The sequence below is a fragment of the Protopterus annectens genome, chromosome 7.part0 (genome assembly GCF_019279795.1).
Source record: "Protopterus annectens isolate FY-2018-M chromosome 7.part0, PAN1.0, whole genome shotgun sequence".
Lineage (NCBI taxonomy): Eukaryota > Metazoa > Chordata > Ceratodontiformes > Protopteridae > Protopterus > Protopterus annectens.
Window position 1 is genome coordinate 1,809,724,767 of NC_056739.1, and position 24,820 is coordinate 1,809,749,586.

A 24,820-nucleotide genomic window follows, 5' to 3' on the forward strand; every position below is an offset into this window, starting at 1 on the left:
TGCCCTATTTCTACCAATGTTTCTGGGAATTCTAACCACTGGACAACTGCACAAATCAACTTTCTTGCAACCATGTTGTATGCCTTCTCCAAGTCTAAGAATGCCCAGTTGCACTCTTTCCTCATTCCTAGCTTTTAGTCAAATATCTGTCTCACTGCAAACATCAAGTCATTAGTGCTACATCATAATCTGAATCCGAACTGCTCATTTCCCATCTTCCTTTCGACTACTCTATATATTTCTTTATCAATCATCTTCTCCAGAACTTTCATGCAGTTTAATAGGAGTTTAATGCCTGTATACTGCCCACAGTTATGAATGTCCCCTTTGTTCTTGAAAATTGAGATCTTCATAGTATAGATAAAAGCAGTGTACAAAATCCAAGACTGGATGTAATAGTGACTAGGGAAATTTCAAAGGGAGAAGAAGTGAAAAGAGAAATGAGGCAAGGCCACCCACTTTCCCTGGATTTGTTCACACAAGTGATAGAATAACTCAGCAAAGACATCAGACAGGAATTAAATAAGTGAGAACTGCAAACCTGAAAAGCAACAAAATGCATGTCCCTAGTCAGATGACTGTATCCTCCTATCAGAAGACATAGAGGAAGCTCAGAAGAAAGTAACACAAACATAAACAAGACTGATGAAATTTCAGGGCTTAAACTGAATAATAATAGGAACAAAACAATTATAATAAGGATGAGTAAAAGGTAAGGACAAGAAAAATCTGTGACAAACAATAAATTAAATACCTCAAGAATTTAGAGCTAATGATTAGTACCACAATAGAGAAAAGATAACAATCTAACCTGAAGGAGTTACAGAGGAAAGAAACAAAGTTCTGAGCAGAGAAGAAAGACATATGCAGTCATGGGATGGACAAAAATGATGGCAAACCCATTGATTCTCAATATAGTCAAGTAATTCTCTATGTAACCAAACAGGAAAAAAATATAGAGATACAAGTGAAAGACAGCAGGAACATTGGCAGAAGGTAAAGAAGGGGGGCAGTACAAACAGGCTAAGAATGTAAAGGAAACAGAGTGCTCAATTACTCCACATATGTATTAATATATTACATTATCAAATGCCTGAAGATAGGCAGCATATGACAGATGTACACAAAAGAAGGGGGGAGGATAGAAGTTGCAAAATAGTAGAGGATCAGAGTAGAAAACAAATGAAAAGCCTGTGTGGAAATAGCATGCAAAAACAACGAGTAAAAAATTGCTGAGGATCGATGGATGAGGATAAAGACTAGGGAATGTGAGAGAATACTATAAAACATGGAATAATGAAACTCAAGATCTTGAAAAATATCAGAAGGAAGGGTACAGATATAATAAGAAAAAGAGAGGGAGGGAGGGAGGCTGAGGAAAGTAAAATAAAGTAAACTGAGACAATCATTAAAAAAAAGAAATAAAAGCAACACCACAAGAGACATGCGCTAAAATATAACAGGGAAATGTAGGACAGCTTATTCAAAAGGAAACCAAAGAAGTATGCGAAATCTAAAAGAATATAAAGAAGTTAGTAAGGATTGATAATACCCAAGCAGAACAGGAAAAAGGTGTCAAAGGTGTTAGAAGAAGCAATAATAGTGCAAAGAATATGTGACAGGAGCCCATTATCTCAAAAACTCTACTTAGATGGTTCTTAACTTTTGGAAAGCTAAAGAAACAATATAGGAAAGGGGCTAGCACATGCTGGAAAAGTGGGATAGAAGCAGATGGCATACAATGTATGTCCTGGGAGCATGAAAGGACCAACAAAGTTTGAGAAATCGCAAAATGCATATAAGACATAGTGAAGTAATAAAGGAAAGTGGAATGAATGTCAGAAAGGAAAGCACAAGTACCTATGACTATAAGATAAAAAATATCCTTATGATAGAACTGGAAAAGTAAACAAAATATTTCTAAACAAGACATGCACTTAAATTGTTCCCAATAGGTATAAACAATGGCAAAGGTGGGGAGAATATAAGGGACTCCAGGATACTGTAGGGGATTATGGGAAAGAGTATTTGAATACTGCAGTATCAAGAATAATAGTAAGAGTGGGGGGTATGGAAAGGTAGAAGAGAGAACACAGAACAGGATTCAAATTCTCATAGTCACAGATAAGGGCAAAGGTTCACCATCCATGCAGACTGCACTGCATGTATAAACATTTACATAAGTAAATAGTTTAAGTGCATGTACAATGACTATTTCAGATATGAAAGAAATACATTAGTAAATTCAATTACAGCACCCAATGCCACTCCTGTAATAGTTTGCATAAAAAATGAAATAAATATTATGCCTGTGTTGGTGGCTTAGAGAAATAAAGCCTAAACGATGACCCAGGTGACTTGAGTTTAAATAGCTGCTCGAGCACATGAGAGAGCAAGCATGGAAGCTGGACATGCTCATCCTGGGAAGGAGGAGAGAGGCATGCATGCTTGGAACATGCTACCATGGTTTCATTTTCATGGTGGAGGCTGGAGAAACAACTGAACAATATTGTATGTGGGTGGGTAAGACAGTCCTGCTAATGTCAGCTTCTTGTGGAAGTGAGGGGTGGTACATATGACGGGATGGTACATTGCTGACATCTTTGTTTGTCCTAGTCATGGGCTGTTACTTCACATATAGAAGGGTTAATGGGAGAAAAAGAGGAAAATGACTCCCTTGGCAAGAGTGTGATGCTGCCCCTGGATGTCTCAATCTCTTCACCGGTTCCTAAAGGGCTTATAGTAAGTCCAATGGAGTTTGGGAGGGTTTGGTAGACCAGGGAAGGATCCCAAAAAGTAGACAAAAAATAATAATTATTAACTTATATATGCTCCCAGAATATTCCACATTACATTAACTTTACTCTCAGCCCCCTTAAATTAAGTTGTCAAATATTCCATTACTGCTTCCACTCCATAATCATGAAGAATGCAAGTATAAAGGGACTCATTTCCTACAAATAATAGCTTTTGATTTGAAAGACTTACTTTCCTAAGTTTGCTTTGGAAGTACAAAGGCTCACTTCAATGTGAAGGAGTAGTACATCATACTATATTTACTGTAGAATCAGAAAAATCTGTTAGCAATTCAATTCTTGTCACCTGCAGATAAAATGGATTTAAAGATGGAATCATAACCATTTTGTGGTTCTCAAGAAAGGACCATGTCCAAGGCTTATACACAAACAATTATTTGTAGAAACCACTGTCCATACATCCAGCCTATATCAAGTGCAAAAGTATATCAACACTTTTGTAAGTGCAAAACACTTCATTAACGCTCATTTATTTAAAATATGTAACAGCTGAAATCAAATTTAATATAGCAGCACCATAATAATTTTATTCACTATAACCAGCTTTGACTACTTTCATAGGTTCATCGGTAGGTACTAGGCTATCGGCCCAAGAGCCTAAGTAAGCCTACTCAACAAGGTTCTCTGGCTTATGCCACCCAAGAAAGTTAATGTCATATATCTAATATCAGCCATATAGCTTAAAACTTTCCAACTAATGGATTGTGAAAATGAGCTAAACCGTGTTTACTAAGAAGAGATCTTAATGCATTATCTCAAATTCACCTTATGCAATGTGTGATGGGGGATTAATGCTGCTTCTCTTATGCAACATGCCACTAGATATTCCAGCTATTAATGTCACATCACTCAGAAACCATATTCAAATAGATTATTGTCATATGCAGTTTAAGCTTAGCTCAACCAGCATTTTTGTCAGGTTCAAAAGTATTTTTGAGAACTTTCAGTTGTTCATTCTGAAAAGTGGTATCAGTTAAATTATATAGTTTAAAAGCATCTTACTTGAGAACCATCCATTCTCTCCTGTTTCATCTGATGTTCTTTCTTCCTCGACCAGAGAAACTTGGCTGGCCTCTCATACCGTCCATATATAATTATCTTGGTGCTCGTTTGCTCTGAATTTGGTGTGATATCTATCTGTTTCCTTCTGCACATGTTGCAGTCCTAACTTAAACCTTTTCTAAGTTTTCAATAGGCCAACTTGGGAGGTCTTTGTGTACACAGACCAGAACTTGATGATTGTAAAAGAATTAACTCCCTGTGCTGATACTAAATCGTTTTCCTACCAATATCCTTTATTCCCTTTTGTCTCTATTACATTTCTAAAATTTTTGAGATGCTGTCTTCTCATGTTTGTCAAAACTTTGGAAATACCAGCTCAGTGCAACTCATGGGATGGCTAGTACACTGCTCTTCAAACTCGTTACATTGTACACACTCATAATCAAAATTCTCAATATCATGCTTCTTCTGTTCTCCATTTTTCTAAGAATTTGCCATAGTTTGTTATGGTCCACACAGTCAAGGGCTTTTATATAGTCAATAAAGGAAAAGCAAATATTTCTCCTTTCTCTATTATGTCTGTTGGATCTTTGAGACCTCTGACACTTCTAAAGCAATCTTGCAGTTTTCAGTCCCTGTATTGCTGGCTTCTATCTTGCAAGATGTCGGGCATTACCTTGGCTGCATGTGAAACTAGTACAATAGTGTTATAATTTGATTACTATTTAGCACTGTCCTGTTTTGGCACTGGAATATAATCTAACCTTTTTCAGCTCAACAACTACTAGTATGCTTTCCAAATTTGCTAACAAATTTCAGACACCGCTATAACATCATCATTTTAGGATTTGATACAATTTAGGTAGAATTCCTTTACTACCTAAAGCCTTTTCTCCTCCTGCCACTTTTTGATAATAAAAATATCCAGGTATATAACAATGTGAGTACAGTCATGCTAAGTATAATTTTATAAGATGTTACAAGCTGCTTATAAAACTGATGTGCTTCAGTGCCAGAGGAATACATTTTCCAGGAAAGGAATTAACTGTAGATGGCATTACCCAGCAGTACAAAACCCTACCAGATGCAATCTGATCCTGGAGAAGTATGTGCTGTCTAAACACAGAGCATTATACTGAATCAGTGTGTAACTACAAAAAGATTAGAGAAACTAAAACCAGCTACCAAAACTACAATAACTTTGATGTTTACATGATTTACATGTTTACATGTAGTCACTGAATAAGCAAGGGATGCATGCTCCAATTGTTGGAAACAGACAAAGCATCCATCATCTGAATACAATTGTCTGAATTTGTTAGTCTCCTAGTGTGCCAATACAGAGCTGTATTATATCATTCACAACATGTCAGTGAGATGAAACACATACATGAGGGACACCACAGCCTAAGTGTAATGAAAGAGCCAACATGTCTGTATGGTGCCACAAAATCAACTTAGACAATGACAAGCTTCTGCCAACACACGCGTTTTACATAATGCAGAAAACGTTCCAGAGAGAAGCACTACTGATAACTCATTTAACACAAGGTCAGTGGAAGAAAGCACCTGATGACCTATGAGAGCTTGAAGCAAAGAGTTACCTTTTACTGGCAGACTATTACTCTCAGGATATAGAAATGTTGCATGTGCCATCTATGACTTAACAAGAAATTATTGCCAGATTTAAGTCAATGATTACCAGATATGGCATACAATTTGAAATGATCACAGATACTGCTACAAAGATTATATTCACAGAATTCTAGTAATTTGCTGATGTACATGGTTTCACACAAACCAATGCTATGTTCTCACTATCCCCAGTCTAATGGGACTGGTGAGAGAGCATTCTCTGATCCTCACAAATTACTTATGTCTTACTGTGCTACTCCACACAGTGATATGGCTCTAAGCCCTGCATGGTTAATATTTGGAAAACAAATCAGAATGAATATACATATGCTGGTATCCAAACAAGCAAACTAAAGTATTTTCTGTCTGAATGAAGATCCTCACAAGATTAGAAATTTTGTATGCAAAGTGTGCCTGTGTGTATATGAGTATACATGTAGTGTGTGTGTGTGTGTGTGTGTGTGTGTGTGTGTGTGTGTGTGTGTGTGTGTGTGTGTGTGTGTGTGTGTGTGTGTGTGTGTGTGTGTATGCTTGCATGCCTGTGTGTGTGTGTGTGTGTGTGTGTGTGTGTGTGTGTGTGTCTGTCAGCGAATACGTGTGTATACATGATCTGTATTTATCTGTGTTTGTGTGTGTGTGTGTGTGTGTGTGTGTGTGTGTGTGTGTGTGTGTGTGTGTGTGTGTGTGTGTGTATGTGTGTGTGTGTGTGTGTTTGTGTATGTGTCTATATATATATATATATATGCATTTATATATAAAAATATATATACTACGAGGCACACATAAGTATGCACATGCATGCATGGTGAACATATTAGTGAACATTAGAAAGGTAGTTTTTTATAGATTTTTCAAATGTGATCAAAACTGATATCAGAATAGAATGCTTTGTGTGATATTGTATATTGACTGCGCAAATGTTTATCATTTACCTAAGATAACTACATGCGTGCTGCTCATAAATTATGTCAGTCAGCTCATGGCCATGTGGAGTACTGATGCTTTCATCTAGCATTTCCTGCATCCCCCCACACACACACCCACACGCACACAGGCACACAAAAATAGAAACACACATAGAAATAGAAATAAAAAGAGAGAGAGAGAGAGAGAGAGAGAGAGAGAGAAAAGAATAATAAGAGAAAAAAAAACAGAAGGATCTATATTCCTGGTCTGTCATTCTACTGAATGGTAACTAGAAGACATGTACGGTTTCTTATATGGGAATGAAATATCTTGTTCAATAAATGTAGTACCATGTTGTATAAACATAGTGGCAAAGCTAATTTTCTGTGTGCTAAGCATACTTAAACTAAGTTCAAGCCTCACTGGTTTAGTCTGCATTGGAAAAATATTTTTAAACACGACCTTGAAATATAGAAAAAGAAAAAATGTATGTGGATTTCTTTATTTTATTTTGTAATTAATCAATATCCTTAGAAAATATTTGTCTTTAGTTTGCTTTATGCAATGATCCATTTTTTTAACTCGTGTCACTGATTGGCAAAATAAAATGGCTGACAAAAGAATACCATTTAAACATTGAAATAGTTCATGCCAGGACTTGTGTATTTCCATGAATTGCAAATGATGAAAGTATAATGTCATTATTTTAGTCATAATAAGTCGGTGTCATCGAGGAATATATATTACACAAAGATGGATTTTGCAAAAGCTGAGCCTCAGGATCAGAGAACACATTCTGTTCTAATCAACATGCAAATCTGAGCCGACACCAAATCTTGTCCCAGCATGCTACTGATGCTTCAGAATATGTGAATGCAACTTTCACAGGTAAATTTGGATAAATTAAGGGAAGAGCACACTAACCTATTCAGCAAAATATTTTTTTTTTGAGAACAATGTACCAAAAATAACTAAGGAAAATGGAAACACTGCATTTAAATATGCACTTTGAGAGTATCTTTTTTCCAGCTTTACCTGAAGACTCCTTAGCATATATGATAACTGTCACAAAATTGTATTCTAAGTACTGAATTAAAAGGATTTTAGCAATATTATTCAGTTTTTGTGGTGGTGTTTTTTTTGTATGAATTTTAACAATTTTTTCATGTCCATCAAAGAATTAAATGCATTTTTCACTGTGTTTCGTCATGTTGTTCAGGTTTTCAATGCTGGTGTTCCACATTTGAGAAAATGAAAGTTCATTTTCTGACTTCTTAACATAACATATGGACAGAAGGTAAAGAGCAATATTGAATTAGCTCACAGAAACTTGCAGTTTATCAAATATCTAAACTGTACCTCAATAAATAAATGAGAGCTGACAGAAGAGGAGAGGCTGAGTCCTGGACATTATTTTATATTTATTATTACTTAGTTACGAAATACATGTTCACTTGCAAATCATCTTCGATCATTCCAGTAATCAGTATGTTATGTACATGATCTAGAAACACTAGAATTGCAACAAAAAACAATGCAGAGAGTTTGCTTACAGTATGGTGTATCGTACAGTGACCTGTATACAACATTTTGCTGAGTTGCATTTAGAAAGCATTATTTTTTTTTCAGAAATGAATTACATGGGTGACAAAATTATAGGTAATATTTACTTTTATCTTTTACCATTGTGATATGAAACAAGTCATGTCTGATTTTTGTTGAGGATGGGCTGCTCTCGAGTTTTCAGACAAAATGTAAACATGGGAGCTATATTGTTTGTCACTGACCAACAGATCACTGGGCAAAACATTGTCAGAGTCTTGTCATTGCAGTTAGAGTTGGAGCAGAGTGAAAAGTTTATGGCTGCATTTTCCCTACTTTCTCCTGTTCTCACTTTCTGCAATCTCTGAGATTTTATATGCATGTAAAAAGGTTTATTGCATTTTATTGAAATTAACTTAGTTTGAATACTATTCTTCCCTGGCAAAGTCGGTGAAGAACAGAATAATCAATGTAACACATTAACACATACCTACACCCGAACACTGACCCAACATTGCGCAATAGTGGGAAAAAGTCTCCTTATCCTAGTACTCCACAATCTCTGCACTGGCACTCACCAAGTTTGATGAACATTTTCTTGTATCTTGAGTAAAATGCATTCAGATATGACGCAGTTCAACCAGCTATATGGTTCCCTTAGATATATATATATATATCTATATATATATATATATATATATATATATATATAGATGGATCTATATATATATATATATATATATATATATATATATATATATATAGATATAGATATATATATATATGTGTGTGTGTGTGTGTGTGTATATATAAATATATATATATATATATATATATATATATATATATGTGGGTCTATATTACATCATCGAACATTTAAAAAAGCGAATGTTGATTAATCGACCCCATGTTAGTGAAAGCTTACAATGTCGAAACCTCAGAACAGTGATTTTTTTTCACAAGGGAAAAATAAATCTCTGTTCCAAAAAAAAAACTTTAAAACATTACATAAAGTGGGGGGGCTTCACCCCCCCTACTTAAATATACCAACTCCGAGATCACATTACAGTGCCGAAAATGGCAGAGTAACGGAAGCGGCCAAGAGAATGCTATCCCAGGGAAATAATTTGCTTAAAAGCTGCTTCACTATTTTGCCTTTTCATTCTTTTACGTTCAATCAAGACGCATTCGACAGAATGCCTCTTCGATCACTTAATAGGAACCCTATATATATATATATATATATATATATATATATATATATATATATATATATGTATATATAAAAACATATATATATATATATAAGTATATATATATATATATATATATATATATATACATATATAGATATATATATATAAATATGTATAAGCATACATATTTACATATATGTATGCATACACAATTAATACACAATTAAATAGCTATTGACATAAAGGTATGTTCATGAAACTTTAAAGGAACACATTTCCTGTGAGATTGTATAACCTAAGGGATGATATCATATTAAGTAAGAAGATTATTGTGAGGTACTTGCTGCCCACTTCACCAAGTGTTAAGTTTTTATTAAACACATTTCCATGAAATGGTCCACTGATTGAATTTGTTTAATTTACTTTATCCAAGCAACTGCAGTAGACTGCTGCTTAAATGCAAGTTGCACTATCAAGAAAGCTCCAGGTTTGAAATGTACCTTCTTCTGTGCAAGTTGTTCTTTTCTGTGAGTATGTCATTACAAGTCCAGTCATAATCTTAACAATTCTGCCAGAGCCTAGCACATATTATACTTATTTTAAAACCATTATTGCATTTTACTAGATAAACATTTGCTTTAGGTACCATTATTGTAGGAAAAATAATACATGATGAGAAAAATCCTGTGAAAGAATTATTCATCTAAAAACATTTAGTGATATTTATTAGTTATATTTCTATGTGTTTCTTATATTTATTTGGGCAGGGTACTATGTATGCAAAATAAATGGAATTAGTTCCCTATTTTCAAAGCATTTTTATTTTTTGTGTTCATAATCTTAATTAAATAGGGACAATTCCCTAATTCATGCTGCACTTACTAAATAACAGAGAATAGGTTACATTGTTTGTGTTGTTTTCCTTTGATAATCTCATAAACTATATCTGTTAGAAAATAGCATTTTGAGATAATACATTGTTGTTTCTTCAGTTACTGTGAAAAAAAAAACAGCAAAGGAAAATTCTAACAACCTGCAAAAGAGTTGACAAAGCATTTTAAAGACAGGGAAACCTAAATTCTAGTCCTGTTAGAAGCATTCACTTATTTTCCCTTGGGGAAGTTTAGTAAAGCTATATAGATACTACTGAAACGTTCAAGTCTTGTTAGGCCTATTTTTAAACTATAGTCAATAATAGAAATACTCATTCAAGAAAATGGCATATGTATTAACCAAGCTGACTGATAAAAATTGTAGCACATTGACCAAACAAAAATGGACATAGAGAACCCATTCACCAGAACACCTTGTCAGAAAAAAAAATCAGATAGAAGATTGAACTGGAATAGCTTTAATGTCTTAAAGCACTATTACCTCATTTGCATTTATCAGAGACTATATCAGACTAATTAAACTGAAATTCTCAAGCAAATCAAAAACAATGAATTGTATCTTCTGAGTGCCTCTAACTTGCATCAGCAAAACTTCTCTGGAGAAATATATTGTCAGGATCACAGAACTCTTTGTATCTAGTCCAAGAGTTTATTTAATGTTAGTAAACCAATATTCAGCACTAAACATGTGCAAACTCTTTCCAAAGCTTTTGCCATCTGACAAATGTGAACAATCCTAAAATGTTTATTTCCTCCAGATCCTACTTCATTTTGGATACAGTACAATATAGTGTAAAAGACACACACACACACACACACACACACACACACACACACACACACACACACATGCAATAGCATGCACAAACACATAAAAACACACACATACATGCACAAACATGCATGCACGGATGCACACATACACACTCTCACACTGTCTTACACTCACACACACATTGATGCACCTCATGGGCTCTGGCAGAGTCTTCAAGGTGGAAATATGTCCACCTCCTCGCGCTGATATGTGCCAAAGGATTCTACATTTCATCTTCCTATATTTCCCTAGCCAAAGAAGGATACCCTTTTGTAGTTTAATCAATCAAAAAGATGATGTCATGAAAGTCATATATCTCAAGATATAAGATGTACACACACACACACACACACACACACACACACACACACACACACACACACACACACACACACACACACACACATATATGTATTACTTTATTGCCTTTTTCTATTTTGAATACTGTGATTTAGGTTCATAGGTTCATAGGTTCATACTAGGCTATCTGCCCTAGGGCATTTATAAGCCTAGCCAGAGTGTGTTTGCCTTTCGCCACCCATTTTAAATTTATTTTGCTATGCCCTTTTTCGAGGTTAGTATACTGTGCCTCTGTCTAACAGTGACACAGAAGTGATACCCGGGGTAAACCTACGATCCCCCATCCACTCATCAAGATTCCTCTTGAAGAGAGTCAATGAGGGACTCTGCCTAACCTGGACTGGGATTTTATTCCGGAGTGAAGGGAGCCTCTTGGTTATGAATCTGTCCCTCCAGCATGTCCTATTTATTTCAGTGCTGAGGTTCAAGTCTCTCGATCGCGTAGCTCGATGGGATTTGGATTTTCTGAGGTACAGCATGTCCATTAATTCCGGGTTGGACATGGCTTTATACGTCAGGCACAGATTGCCTCTGAGCAGGCGGTATGCCACTGAGTAGAGCTGGAGTTTCTTTAACCGGGCAGCATATGGCATCTGTTTGAGCCCTTTGATCCTCTTGGTGAGGTACTTTTGGGTCTTTCCAGTTGCTGCAGGTGTCTGGTAAGGTACATCCCAAAAGGGGCATTGTACTCAATTATGGGCCTGATGAGGGATGAGTAAAGAGGCACGATGACCTCCCTGATCTAGATGTGAATCCCTTCATGATTAGGTGGGCTATATAAAATGTTTTTCTAACCACTTTGGCCACGTGGTTGTCAAATGAGAGAATGCTATCAACTTGGGTCCCCAGGTCCCTAATTACTTCTTCCGTACTTAATGGATTACCACTTATGTGGTAATTTGTGGGCACTTTGTTTTTGCCAAAGGGGATGACTATACACTTTTTGGCAGTTAGCTTGAGGCCATGGCTCTGGCACCAGTTGTCTGTTTCTATGAGGCCCTTTTGGAGGATGCTTGTGTCGGCTGGAGAGTCGATTATGGCGCCCAGTTTGCAGTCAACTGCAAACTTGGTCAGCCACAGTCATTCTGTGTTGGCCTGTACCTCTGAGAAATATATACCGAACAAGAGAGGTCCCAGGACTGAGCCTTGTGAGAAGCCACTTGTAACTGGTTTGGAGTCTGACATGGCTCCAGCAGTTCTAACCATATGGGTTCTGTCCTTGAGCCAGTTTGCAACCCATCTAGTGACATAGGGGTTTATATTTAAGCTGATGAGCTTATCTATAATGCCCGAGTGGGGTATTGTATCGAAGGCTTTTGCGAGGTCCAGATAGGCTGTGTGGACCACCTTCCCCTCGTCAATGGCCTTGGTGACTGTTTCAAAGAAATCGACCAGGTTTAAGAGGCAGGATCTGCCCTTAACAAAGCCGAACTGGGTAGGATCCAGTGTCTGTAGGTCCCAAATATCTTTATTTATAAGGTCCATGATGATCCTTTCCATAGCTTTGCAGACCAAGCTAGTCAGGCTTATGGGGCGATAGTTTCCAGGATCTGTTGAGGCACCACCTTTGTGGAGAGGTACCACCGTTGCTGTACACCACTCTTTGGGTACATATCCTGTAGTAAGGCTGAGATTAAACAGTAGTTTTATGTTTGGGTTTAGCTCTTCTTGGAGTTCATGTAGGACACAGCCTGGGACACCGTCTGGTCCCATTGATGCTGTGTTTTTTGCTTTGGAGAGGGTGGCTCTTACCTGAGCATCTGAGATGTCAGGGTGGCAGCATCCTGCTGGGATAGATATTTGCCCTTTTGGTGGGGAGGGGGGGAGAAGTTTCCGCTGAACCTGTCAGCTAGGACGTTGGCAATGTCTGTGGGTTCGGTGTATTTTTTGTCATTTTGGACTAATTCTGAGCATATCTGGGAATTCCCACCCAGGTTCCTAACATAACTAAAGAAAGCCTTGTGATTATCCTTAGTGTCCTGTGCAATTTTTCTCTCAAAACTGGCCTTAGATGATTTTATGAGTGCCCATAGTTTTTTGCTAATACTGATCATAGATGCCTTCCCTTTTTGGGATTTTGCTCTATCATTGTAGTAGCTTCCTCCTTCTATTGTATAGTTTGTTTATGGCTGGGGTCCACCAGACAGGACGTCTGCCTTTGGAGGATTGTGTTTTGGTTTTATTTGGGATTGCATGATCCATGCATTCCTGAAGGTGTTCATAGAATGCGTTTATAAAGGATTCTGTGGTCTGGGCCATATTTTCCACAGGCCCGGGGACTTTGAAGGATTCCACCTCGGTTTTGAGGAGTGTGAAATTTGCTTTAGAGAAGTTTTTCACTGTGGTTTTCTGTGCAGGGGGTGGGGTCGGGATGTGAATATCCAGTGAGATTAGTTTATGGTCTGATCTTACCAGTGAGGGATACACTTCTGGTCTGGAGCATAGAGTCCCCATGTTGGTGATGATCAGGTCCAGTATGTTTTCCCCTCTTGTGGGAGTGGTAAAAAGTTGTTCCATGGCATTTGAGTTTATAAATTCTAGGAACCTTTGGGCTAGGGTGTTGGAGCTAGAGTAATGCTCCCAGTCTATGTTTGGGTAGTTGAAGTCGCCCAATATAATGGTGTTTGGAGAGACCTTCATATTTTCCAGTGTTCTCAGGAAGGCTGAGTGGAGTTCCTGGGTTTGGGAGGGTGGTCTGTAGCAGGCTATAAACTGGAAGGCAGTTTTACCCACTGTTAGTTGCACATGGATAGTCTCTGATGCTTCGTGCTGTGCCACCAACCTGGAGGTGTGGGTATCTTTGATGAATATTGATACTCCCCCTCCTTTTGTGGTTCAGTCCAAGTTTTGGGGCTGAAACGCATGGTATGAGATATAACCTGGTAGTGCTGGGGTGCTCTCAGGAGCCTTGAACCAGGTTTCTGTTACTGCACAGATATCGATGTTCTCCATGCTAAGGAGAGTTTTGAGTGTATGCATCTTGAGGTTTAGACTTCTGGCATTGAATAGCACTACTCTTAGTTTCTTATCCCTTGTGATACCTATGGAGCTGGTTTTGCCTTTTGAGCCTTGCCTAAAAAAAGCACTATGGGGGTAGCAAGAGCCTTTGCCAATATCCGAAATCCCAGGGGTGATAGGTGCAAGCCATCCCTAGCGAAGCATCATAGCTTGTCGAGCATGTCATCCCAGGCTGACAGGCATAGGATCCCCTTTGAATGACACCAATACTTAAGCCATTTGTTGAAATTGATCATCTTGTCTTCATATTGTGGCATCATTCTTGGTGAGGGTAAGATGCTACTCAAGGTCAGGGTCATACTGGCCTGGGCTACATGCTCAGAGAGCTCCTCTATGTCTGTTTTCATGTAGTCCAGGGAGGTACGTCTCAGGTCATTCACACCAGCATGGACAATGACTGAGTCATATTTGTAATTGCCTTGGAGTGACCTGAGTGCTTGTGTTATGTGGCGGATCCTAGCGCCCGACAGGCAGCTCACCGTGACCTTCTCCTTGTTCAGCCTGGTGAGCGGGACGGGACGTCAGTGTGCCTGACGATAGAGTCACCTATTACAAGTGTATCAGGTGTGTTGTTTAGCCTTAAGTCTGTGACTGTTCGGCACACTGGCTTTGTGAGCTATGTGTTGCACGTGTTTTGTTTTGGGTGTGCGGTTGCTTGGGTGTCTGCTTTGGAGGTCTCTGCTGCTTAGGCAGATTTTTATTTAGAGCCTCCGAGTATGTTTTTGTGTGTTTATGTGTTTGGTTTGCTGTCGTGGTAGGTCTATGTGAGACTGGAATTGTAGTGAGTGTGGTTTCCTTCTCCTCCTGACTGGTTACACCAGTACTGAGTTGAGAGAGCTTAACCTCCAGTTTGGCTATATGGTTGCATCTCTCACATGTGTTGGAATTTGTTGGGAGGAGGAGAGGGTTATCTGTGTACATGAGGCAGTTGTAACATTGCCTCAAGATTCCCAGATTCACCAGCTGGACCAGAGAGGAGATTGACAACTGACCTTTGGACATGCTAGAATAGTATTGGGAATTCCTTTATAATTGAAAAAAGGGCCAATGGGGAACAAGGTACTCAAGGGGAGTTTGTGAGGGTGTAGTGCTTTCAATTTTTTAGTGCTGACTTATATAATTGCTTTAGTGAGCAAGTGCCAGGTAACTTAAATGCAATGTGCTACAGGTAACTTAAATGCAAAAATGACAAACAGTAACTTTCATTCAAGTGAAACAAGGAAATAAGTACAGTAAGCAATGCAGATATCACTAGGGATCCCCAGAAGTGCTGAAAAGCCGTGATTTAGGTGGAATTAGCATTTTAGGGAAATAACAAGCAAACAAACAACAAGCATACAAACAAAGCTAGATTCAGCAGGCCTGGATCTAGTCTATGCTACAGCAAATAAGGTGTACCAATTTCAGTAAGAAACAGTTCAAATATGCAGGCACTATAAGCCTTTAACCTGAAATTCCCAGCTCAGAAGGGCAGAGTCCAGCCTCTCCTCCCACAAGAGTGCAGACCACGAACCTTCTTAATTTAAAATAAATGGCCTGAAGCCCAAGTGCTTAAACCAGAACTAATACACTTTTAGAATAACAGACATTGAGCCCTCAATCAGCGGTTCCCAACTTAGAAGGATGTAAGCTACCTGTCCTGCCACCACAGTGCAGGCCACAAACCTTCCTAATGTAAAATAAGTGGTCCGAAGCCCAAGTGCTTAATCCATAAGACTTAGAATGATAGCTACACTTTAATCAAGTTACCACCAAGCAGTAATAAATACAATTGAATACTTTAAAGAATGCCTGGATTAGTGCTCAAGTTATACAAACAAAGCTAGATTCAGCAGGCCTGGATCTAGTCTATGCTACAGGAAACAAGGTGTACCAATTTCAGTAAGAAACAGTTCAAATATGCAGGCACTATAAGCCTTTAACCAGAAATTCCCAGCTCAGAAGGGCAGAGTCCAGCCTCTCCTCCCACAAGAGTGCAGACCACGAACCTTCTTAATGTAAAATAACTGGCCTGAAGCCCAAGTGCTTAAACCAGAACTAATACATTTTTAGAATAACAGACATTGAGCCCTCAATCAGCGGTTCCCAACTTAGAAGGATGTAAGCTACCTGTCCTGCCACCACAGTGCAGGCCACAAACCTTCCTAATGTAATGTTAATAAGGAGAAATTTGTTTTCTTTACCTTGTGTTTTACTTGTATTCTGTTTTAACTGCATGTTAAAACTTGAAAAGAGACCACAGCTCTGTCTCTTGTGAGTCAGGCAGAAAATGTTTTCCTCACTCTCCCACCCGGTTACTGTTGTATTCTTAAACACCGTCTTTCTAGTTGCCTGCCCCTTATGTTAATTTGACCATATATCTCATTTCCTCTCTGCTTTTACTGGCTTGTGTGAGTAAGCACAATATTATCATTTGGTGAAATCACTCCCCTTCAACTATTTAAATTTATTGGCCATCCTACTGTATTCCATAGTACCAGAATACAAAAGTGACCACCCCCTTTCAATCTATCTTGCTGTTTTAAAAATAGTGACTCTCCACTAAAACTTAACTTTTTAGACAGGTAAAACTTAATTTACCTACTTTCACATCTAACTCCTCTAGTGCACACTGCATTATTTAGGATAATCCATTTTTTTTCATCTTACCTTTTAGCATCCCTGTGACTAGCACTTGCTCTAAAATCTGCTGGAAAGCACTGGGAAGCCTTAAACTGATAAAAGCAGTCAACTCTCCTTGTTAATAAGGAGAAATTAATTGTAGGCACTAAACAGCCTATAATTGCAAAGTCCCTTGCTAAGGTAAGGGAAAACAGCTCTTGTACTTTACAAAAAAAGCACCAAACCAGGCATGTCCAAGGGTCAGCTTCCAGTGATTTCTCCTTTCCACCTGGTGAATCTGGACATACTGGGGCAATGCAGCAATTGCATCATTTACACAGACAACCCTCTCCTCCTACCACCCAACACTACAACCTGCGAGAGATGCGCTTACATAGCCAAACTGGAAGCAAAGCTCTCTCTACCCAAGATTGTGCTAGACAGTCAAGAGGAGAAGGTTAACACCTGCACTACACATCAAGCAACACATAGCCCTTCTAAACTCACACCACCAACACCCTCACATAGCAACACTAAACCCTCATATGCAGAGGTCCTTAACAGTAACCTGCCCAAGGAAGAGTATTTGAATACTGCAGTATCAAGAATAATGGTAAGAGTGGGGGGTATGGAAAGGTAGAAGAGAGAACACAGAACAGGATTCAAATTCTCATAGTCACAGATAAGGGCAAAGGTGCACCATCCATGCAGAACCTCCGAGGCTGAAAGGCAAACAAACACCAATCACAACTAAAATGTCACATAGCTCACACCAGTCTGCCACCCTACAACAGCCCTTAAGGCAAGACAACATACCCAACACTTTAGTCATAGGTAACTCTATAGTCAGGCACACTGATGACCCACTCAAAAGGCTGAACAAGGAGAAAATTACAATCAGCTGTCTGTCGGGTGACAGGATCCACCACATAACACATGCACTCAAGTCACTCCACAACAAGTATAAATATGACTTTGTCATTGTCCATGTTGGAATGAATAACATGAGATGTACCTCCCTGGACTACATGAAAAGAGACATGGAAGAGCTCTCAGATCATGTGGCCCAAGCAGGTGTAATCCTAGCCCTGAGTAGCATCCTGCCTTCTCCCAGAATGATACCACAGTATAAGGACAAAATTATTGACTTCAACAATTGGCTAAGCTTCTGGTGTCATTCAAAGGGGATCCAGTATCTGTCTGTCTGGGACAACATGATCGACAGACCATGATGCTTTGCCAGAGATGGTCTGCACCTGTCACCCCTGGGATTCAGGTTACTGGCTAAGGCTCTTGCCATCACTTTAGTGCCTTTTTTAGGCAAAGTTCAAAGGGCCAAACCACCACTGTAACAGGTACAAGCATGCAAAATTTGAAGGAAATGCTATTCAATGCTAGAAGTCTAAACCACAGATATACTCTCTCGAGGCACTCCTAAAAATGGAGAATATCGATATTTGTGCAGTAATTGAGACCTGGTTCAAGGCTCCAGAGAGCACCCCTGCAATACCAGGCTACAACTCTTACCACACTTTTCTGCCACCAAACCAGGACTGAAACACTAAAGGTGGAGGAGTGTCCATATTCATCAAGGATATTCACACCACCAGGCTAGTTGCCCAACACAATGCATCTGAAATTCTCCAGGTGCAACTAACACTAGGTAAGACTGCAATCCAAATTGTAGCTTGCTACAGATCCCCCACCATGCCCCAAGATTCTCACGACACCTTTGTAAACATACTGGAAAATATTAAGATGCAACCAAACACCCTAATATTGAGTGATTTCAACTACCCTTCCATTAACTGGGAAAACTACTTCTGTACCAACACCTTTGCCCAATGGTTCTTGGAATTCATAAATTCCAATGCCCTGGATCAACTAATCCATAGTTCCACCAGGGGCTCCAATATCCTAGATGACCTGGTCATTACCAACATGGGAAATTGATGTTCCACACTTATGGTCACTCCCTCGTTGGTCAGGTCTGACCATAAGATAATCACCCTTGACATCCACATCCCTCCCCCCCAATAAGGAAACCTCTGTAAAAACCTTCTCCAAAGCCAACTTCATGCTACTCAAGTCAGAAGTGGCAAAATTCATGACAACCATGCAGACAGGAACTGAAAGATTGACTGCTGAATCCTACACTAAGGCAATGAACGAGCAAATCCACTCGTGCATGAATTGTGCCATCTCAAATAGAACCAAGACACTCTCCTCCAAAAAAGGAAGCCAATTTGGTGGTCCCCTGCCATAAACAAACTTTACAACAAAGGGAAGAAACTGTTGCAGCAAAGAGGAAACCCCCAAGATGCAAAAATAAGCCTTACTGGCCTCAGTAAGAAGCTGAGATCACTCATAAAATCCTCCAAAGCAAGTTATGAAAATAAAATTGCCAAAGATTCCAAAGACAACCACAAGGCGTTCTATAGCTATGTCAAGAATCTAAATGGCAAATCTCAGATCTGCTCTGAGCTACAACAGAATGGCATTAAATATACTGATCCCAAAGATATTGCCAATATCCTGGCAGATCAATTCAGTGTCAAGTTCACCCCCCTCTCACCCCCTAAAGGTCACATCTCAATACCAAAGGATTGCCAAATTCTGGTAATAATGGTCACACAGGTAAAAACTGCACTCTCCAAAGCTGAGAATACAGCATCCATGGGACCAGACGACATCCCGGGCTGTGTACTACATGAACTACAAAATGAACTGGCATCTCACCTAAGTGTCATGTTTAATCATACCCTCACCTCAGGCTTTGTGCCTACTGAGTGGTGCACAGCTACAGTTATCCCACTCCACAAGGGGGGATCCACCTTCGATCCTGGGAACTTCCACCCCATCAGTCTGACAAGCCTAATCTGCAAGGCCATGGAACGTATTATCATGGAACTTATAAACAAAGACATTGACAACCTTCAAACACTGAAATCCACCCAGTTTGGGTTTGTAAAGGGACGATCTTGCCTCCTGAACCTGATTGACTTCTTTGAATCAGTCACCAGAGCTGTGGACGAGGGTAAGGCAGTCCACACAGCCTATCTGGACCTGGCAAAGGCCTTCAACACCATCCCCCACTCTGGAATCATACATAAAATTACTAAGCTGGGCATTAATCCCTACGTCACTCAATGGGTTGCCAACTAGCTTACTGACAGAACCCCAATCTGTAAAAGTAGCCGACTCCAAATCCAGCTCCAGACAAGTGACAAGTGGAGTACCTCAGGTTACAGTCCTGGGACCGCTATTGTTTGGCATCTACTTCTCTGAAGTACAGGCCAACATTAAGGGACTCTGGCTAACAAAGTTCATAGATGATTGTAAACTGGGAGCCATTATCGAATCCCGAAATGATATGGCTATTCTACAAAAGGGCCTTACAGAAACAGATGCTTGGTACCAGAGCCATGGGCTCAAGCTCAATGCCAAGAAATGTATAGTTATCCCCTTTGGGAAAAAAACATGTACCCATGAATTACCACATAGGTGGTAGTACACTAAACACCAAAAGTGTGATAAGAGACTTAGGGACACAGGTGGACAGTAGTCTCACCTTCGATAACAACATCACCACAACAGTCAGAAAATCCTTCTATGTGGCACACCTCATCTCTAAGGGCTTTTCATTCAGAAAAAAGGAGGTCATTGTCCCACTGTACTCATCCCTCCTTAGACCCATTATAGAATACAATGTCCCATTTGGTATGTACCTCTCAAGATATCTGCAACAACTGGAAACGCCACAGAAATACCTTGCTAAAAAAATCACAGGCCTAAAGCAGATGCCCTATGCTGACCATCTAAAAAAACTCCAGCTATACTCTGTCACATATCATCTACTCAGATGCGATCTCTGCTTAACATACAAGGCCATGTCAAACCCAGAGCTGTTGGATATGCTACATTTAAAGAAATTACAATCCCTTAGAGCTGCATGCCCCAGGGATCTAAACCTTGTCATCACAATGCACAAAACATGCTGGAGAGATAGTTTCCTGACCCAGAGACTCCTCAGACTCTGGAATAGACTGCCCATACATGTCAAGCAGAGTGCCTCTTTGGCCCTCTTCAAAAGGAACCTTGATGATTGGATGGGAGATAGGAAATTTACCCCAGGGATCGCCCTGCAAATCAGAGGTCTAGTGAAGTAAATATTGTGGGAAGAAATAGCCAGGGAATTGTTATGGCTAGGCTTGTATAGGCCCCAGGGTCGATAGCCTATTACCAACCTATGAACCTATGTGGGTGTGTGTGTGTGTGTGTGTGTGTGTGTGTGTGTGTGTGTGTGTGTGTGTGTGTCTGTGTGTGTACACACACACACACACACACACACACACACAGACACACACACGCACACACACACACACATGTATGGGATTTGCCATGAATATCTGTCTTGCAAGAACTTTAAACTCAGAAGCGCCATCTTCTCAATCAATCTGTTTGCCAATTAGCCAATTGCATAATGACTTGTATCACCATTTGCACCCATCTTATACTAGAGGGGACACTGGCCCTGGTACTCGTAGAAGCCTGAGCTGCTGGGTTAGTGTAAGCAAGTAGTGATTTGATTATACTCACCAGGAAAATAAAGAGGGATTTTTTTTTGGTTGAAAAACAAGTATAAGTGTAAGGATACCCTTATCATTATTCCCACTGAGGGAAAAACAACAATTGTCCACAGATAGTACTGCAGTTTTCACTGTCTAATACTTCCATTCCCTGGAAATGGTTGTGAGCCTGTAACTGCCACAAGAGAGGTTCAATGACTAAGCAAAATTGGGCTGGAGACACTCAACAGCCCCACTATCCCCCGGATTCTGCAAGCCATGCACAGCATGCAGGACTAGTGCAGGAGCTCCAGCAGGCAATATGTCTGCCATGCGATCCAGGAATAACCTGCAGGGACGTGCACAAGCGCTCCTGCACTAGTCCTGCATGGACTCAGCCCCTGTATGCAAATTACCTTATTTGCACGAGAAACCCATGCAAATGAGGTGAATTTATGATCCAGGAAGCTGGAAACTGGCTATGCAGGACTAGTGTAATCTGCAGAAATGTACTCCGCCAGTAACGGAGTACATTTCTCCAAATTATAAAACGGAGCCATGACAGCTCCAAATAAAGGATGGATATCATGTAGAAAGCATTCCAATGGCCAATTATAAGGCCATTGGCATGGAAAACATTTGCAAAATTAAAAGAATCACCTTTTATTTTTCTTAACTAATCTCGGTTATTTAAGCGTAGGGCAGTGGTGTGCAAATGGGATCGTGTGCAAAATAAGAAAAATAGCATAAAATAAGCATTCTAACTAAAAATCACTGTTTTTCCATTATACTCAATGGCAGGCAGAAGACAATATGGACAGTGAATAGTGGTTGCTAAGGGGGGAGGCTCACTGTGGGACATGTAACTATGCATTAGCAGGCAATCCTATGCAAATGAGGGGAATGATACTGAATCCCAGATTTCTCCTGCCTACTAGTCAGCACCCAACAGTGTAAGAGCAGGAATAGCTTGGTGCAAGCATAGGAGTTAACTGACATCATAGGGGTGTGTGTCAGGCATACTGTAAGCTGATTGGAGCCCTGTGGCTCGGGTCTGCTCTTAGCCTAGCAGAACTAAGCAAGGGTGTGTGTCTGAGGCTGCCTAGCACTCTTTACATTGCCTAAGTGGGTGTGCGCGTCGCACACTGGGTTTTAAAGGAAAAAAAAAAGTAAACCAGGAAATAGCAGCTGTGTGCACATTTGAGCACTATGTTTGTGCGGTGCACCCCTGAGCTTAAACAGGAAGGAAGTGGTTAGGGAAAACAGCAGTAAGAAGGCAATCTAGGAGACCTAGCATAGCTGGCAGGTGAAATGTATCAGAATTTTATTTATTATTTATTTATTTTACATTTGTTAACCGGGCTAGTCCAACTGGATACATGTCCATTTTCAGTGGAGGCCCAAGGAGAAAAGCTCCACTACAATCTACTAAAACAAGTTAAAAATGTCACACAGTGCAGGAACACAAAATTATACAATACTATAGAACATACATTATACAATACTATAGAACATACATTAAACCTGCTACAAGTTATATAAGCATAAGCAATAGAGTTCAGTATGAGGCTTAGTAGGAGACAAAAAGTCAAGTTAAATAAACAACTAGGGTAGTGTATTGCGGCATTGTAAGAAGTTGAGAAAAAAATAGATATATTTCTATTTTAAGAAAGAGTCACAGGGACACTGTGACAATTACACAGGCAGCAGACCAGCCCTGCCCAGAACACTACTATAAACTATGCAAACACCTTTTCCTCTGGTTTTTCCCATACCCTACACCGCCGGTGTATACAAGCGGGGAAATTTTAAGAAATAAAACAACAAAATGATAGGGGCTGCAATAGCTATCATACAACAACATGTGGAAGAGACTGAGGGTGGTGAGGATGTGAATGCTGTTGACCAACCCACAGTGAGGAGGCAGAGAAGAGTGTAAAGGCCCAGGGTAACCTACCAGGGGCTACATGAGCTGGAGATAGTGGAGCACTATAGGGTGGACAGGCACCTCTTACAGCACATTTTTGAGCTGTGCCGGCCACACCTGACACACAGAACTAACAGAGGGGAACCCATCCCAGTGAATACCAAGGTATGTGTAGGCCTAAGAATACTAGTTACAGGTGCCTTCCAAAGGCCATCTGGGGATATGATGGGGATCTCACAGGCATCAGCATCCAGGGTACTCCACCAGTTCCTGGATACAATGTCAGCACATGCCGGTGAGCATGCATATTTCCACAAAACCCACGAGGCGTTGGCCAGTAATATGCAACTGTTCCACCAAATAGCAGAATACCCTGAGGTAGTGGGTGCTATAGACTGCATGCACTTATGCATCAAAGCACCACCCGGTGAGCAGGGTGGGGTCTACATCAACTGCAAGGGCTTCCCCTCCATCAACTGCCAGGTCGTGTGTGATGCCCAGGGCATAGTAATGAATGTGTGTGCTGGCTGCCCTGGAAGCTATCACAATTCCCACATCTGGCATTTGACACAGCTGTACTAGAGATTTGCTAATGGGGACATCCCTTAAGGTCACCTAGTGGGGGATGCTGGTTACACATTGGAGACGTGGCTGATGACACCCATCAGAAATGCACACACACCCGAACAAGAACTTCATAATGAGGCACATGCACAGACCAGAATTATAATAGAGTGTGTGTTTGGGATGCTCAACTCATGATTCCGGTGTCTGGACACATTCTGGGGAGCTTTGCAGTACTCAACAGCTACATGTACCCAAATTGTCATCGTATGTGCTGTGCTACACAATATGATCCTAGTTAAACAGCTGCAGCAAGAAAAGCATGGAGCAGGACCACACAGCCCCCCACCATTGCCAAGGCCTGCACAGGCACAGAGTGACTCGGAGGAGGAACAACCTGAGCCTGCCCCAGTAGGCAGAAGGAGACATGCCCAGTATGCCTTGGCCTTGGCAAAGAGGCAACGCATAGCACATACACTGGCACAGGAGGGACCCAGAGAATGACACCTCTCTCTGACTCGCACATACAGTAAAAGGAATGCCAAACATGACATTACCTGTGCTCAACCATGTGTAAGGAGTGTACTATGTGCATCTGACATAGACAGCCCTGCAGCACCACCCTCAATACTGGCATATCCATGATGTAAGTCACTCAACCTACCAATTGCCGAATGGAGTAGTATGTGTTGTTACCTGTATCTATGGTATGGATGTGAGCATGCAAGGGATGTGGCTGAATGGTATGCCAGCAGATTGTAGACACTTATAGTGGCACCGTGAGATCTATAACAAATACTGGAATCACCATAGTAGCCAGTACTACACAGGGTGCCAAAACCCACTGCAGGATATGTGCTGGGCCACATGTGTGTCCATATGGCTCACACATGCCAGTCAAGGAGGTTCACATACGCAACAACAGTCTCAGCCAGAGGGACAGGTGTAGACATACACAAACAAAGGTTGTGCTATGGC

General features: G+C 40.2%; 1 non-coding gene across 1 annotated transcript; it reads right to left on the reverse strand.

The window, feature by feature from the left end:
• Positions 1-20,982: 20,982 nt before the first annotated feature.
• LOC122807354 lies at positions 20,983-21,165 on the reverse strand. The gene has a single exon (XR_006365660.1). It is a non-coding gene; the product is annotated as a small nucleolar RNA SNORA23 (small nucleolar RNA).
• Positions 21,166-24,820: the final 3,655 nt, after the last annotated feature.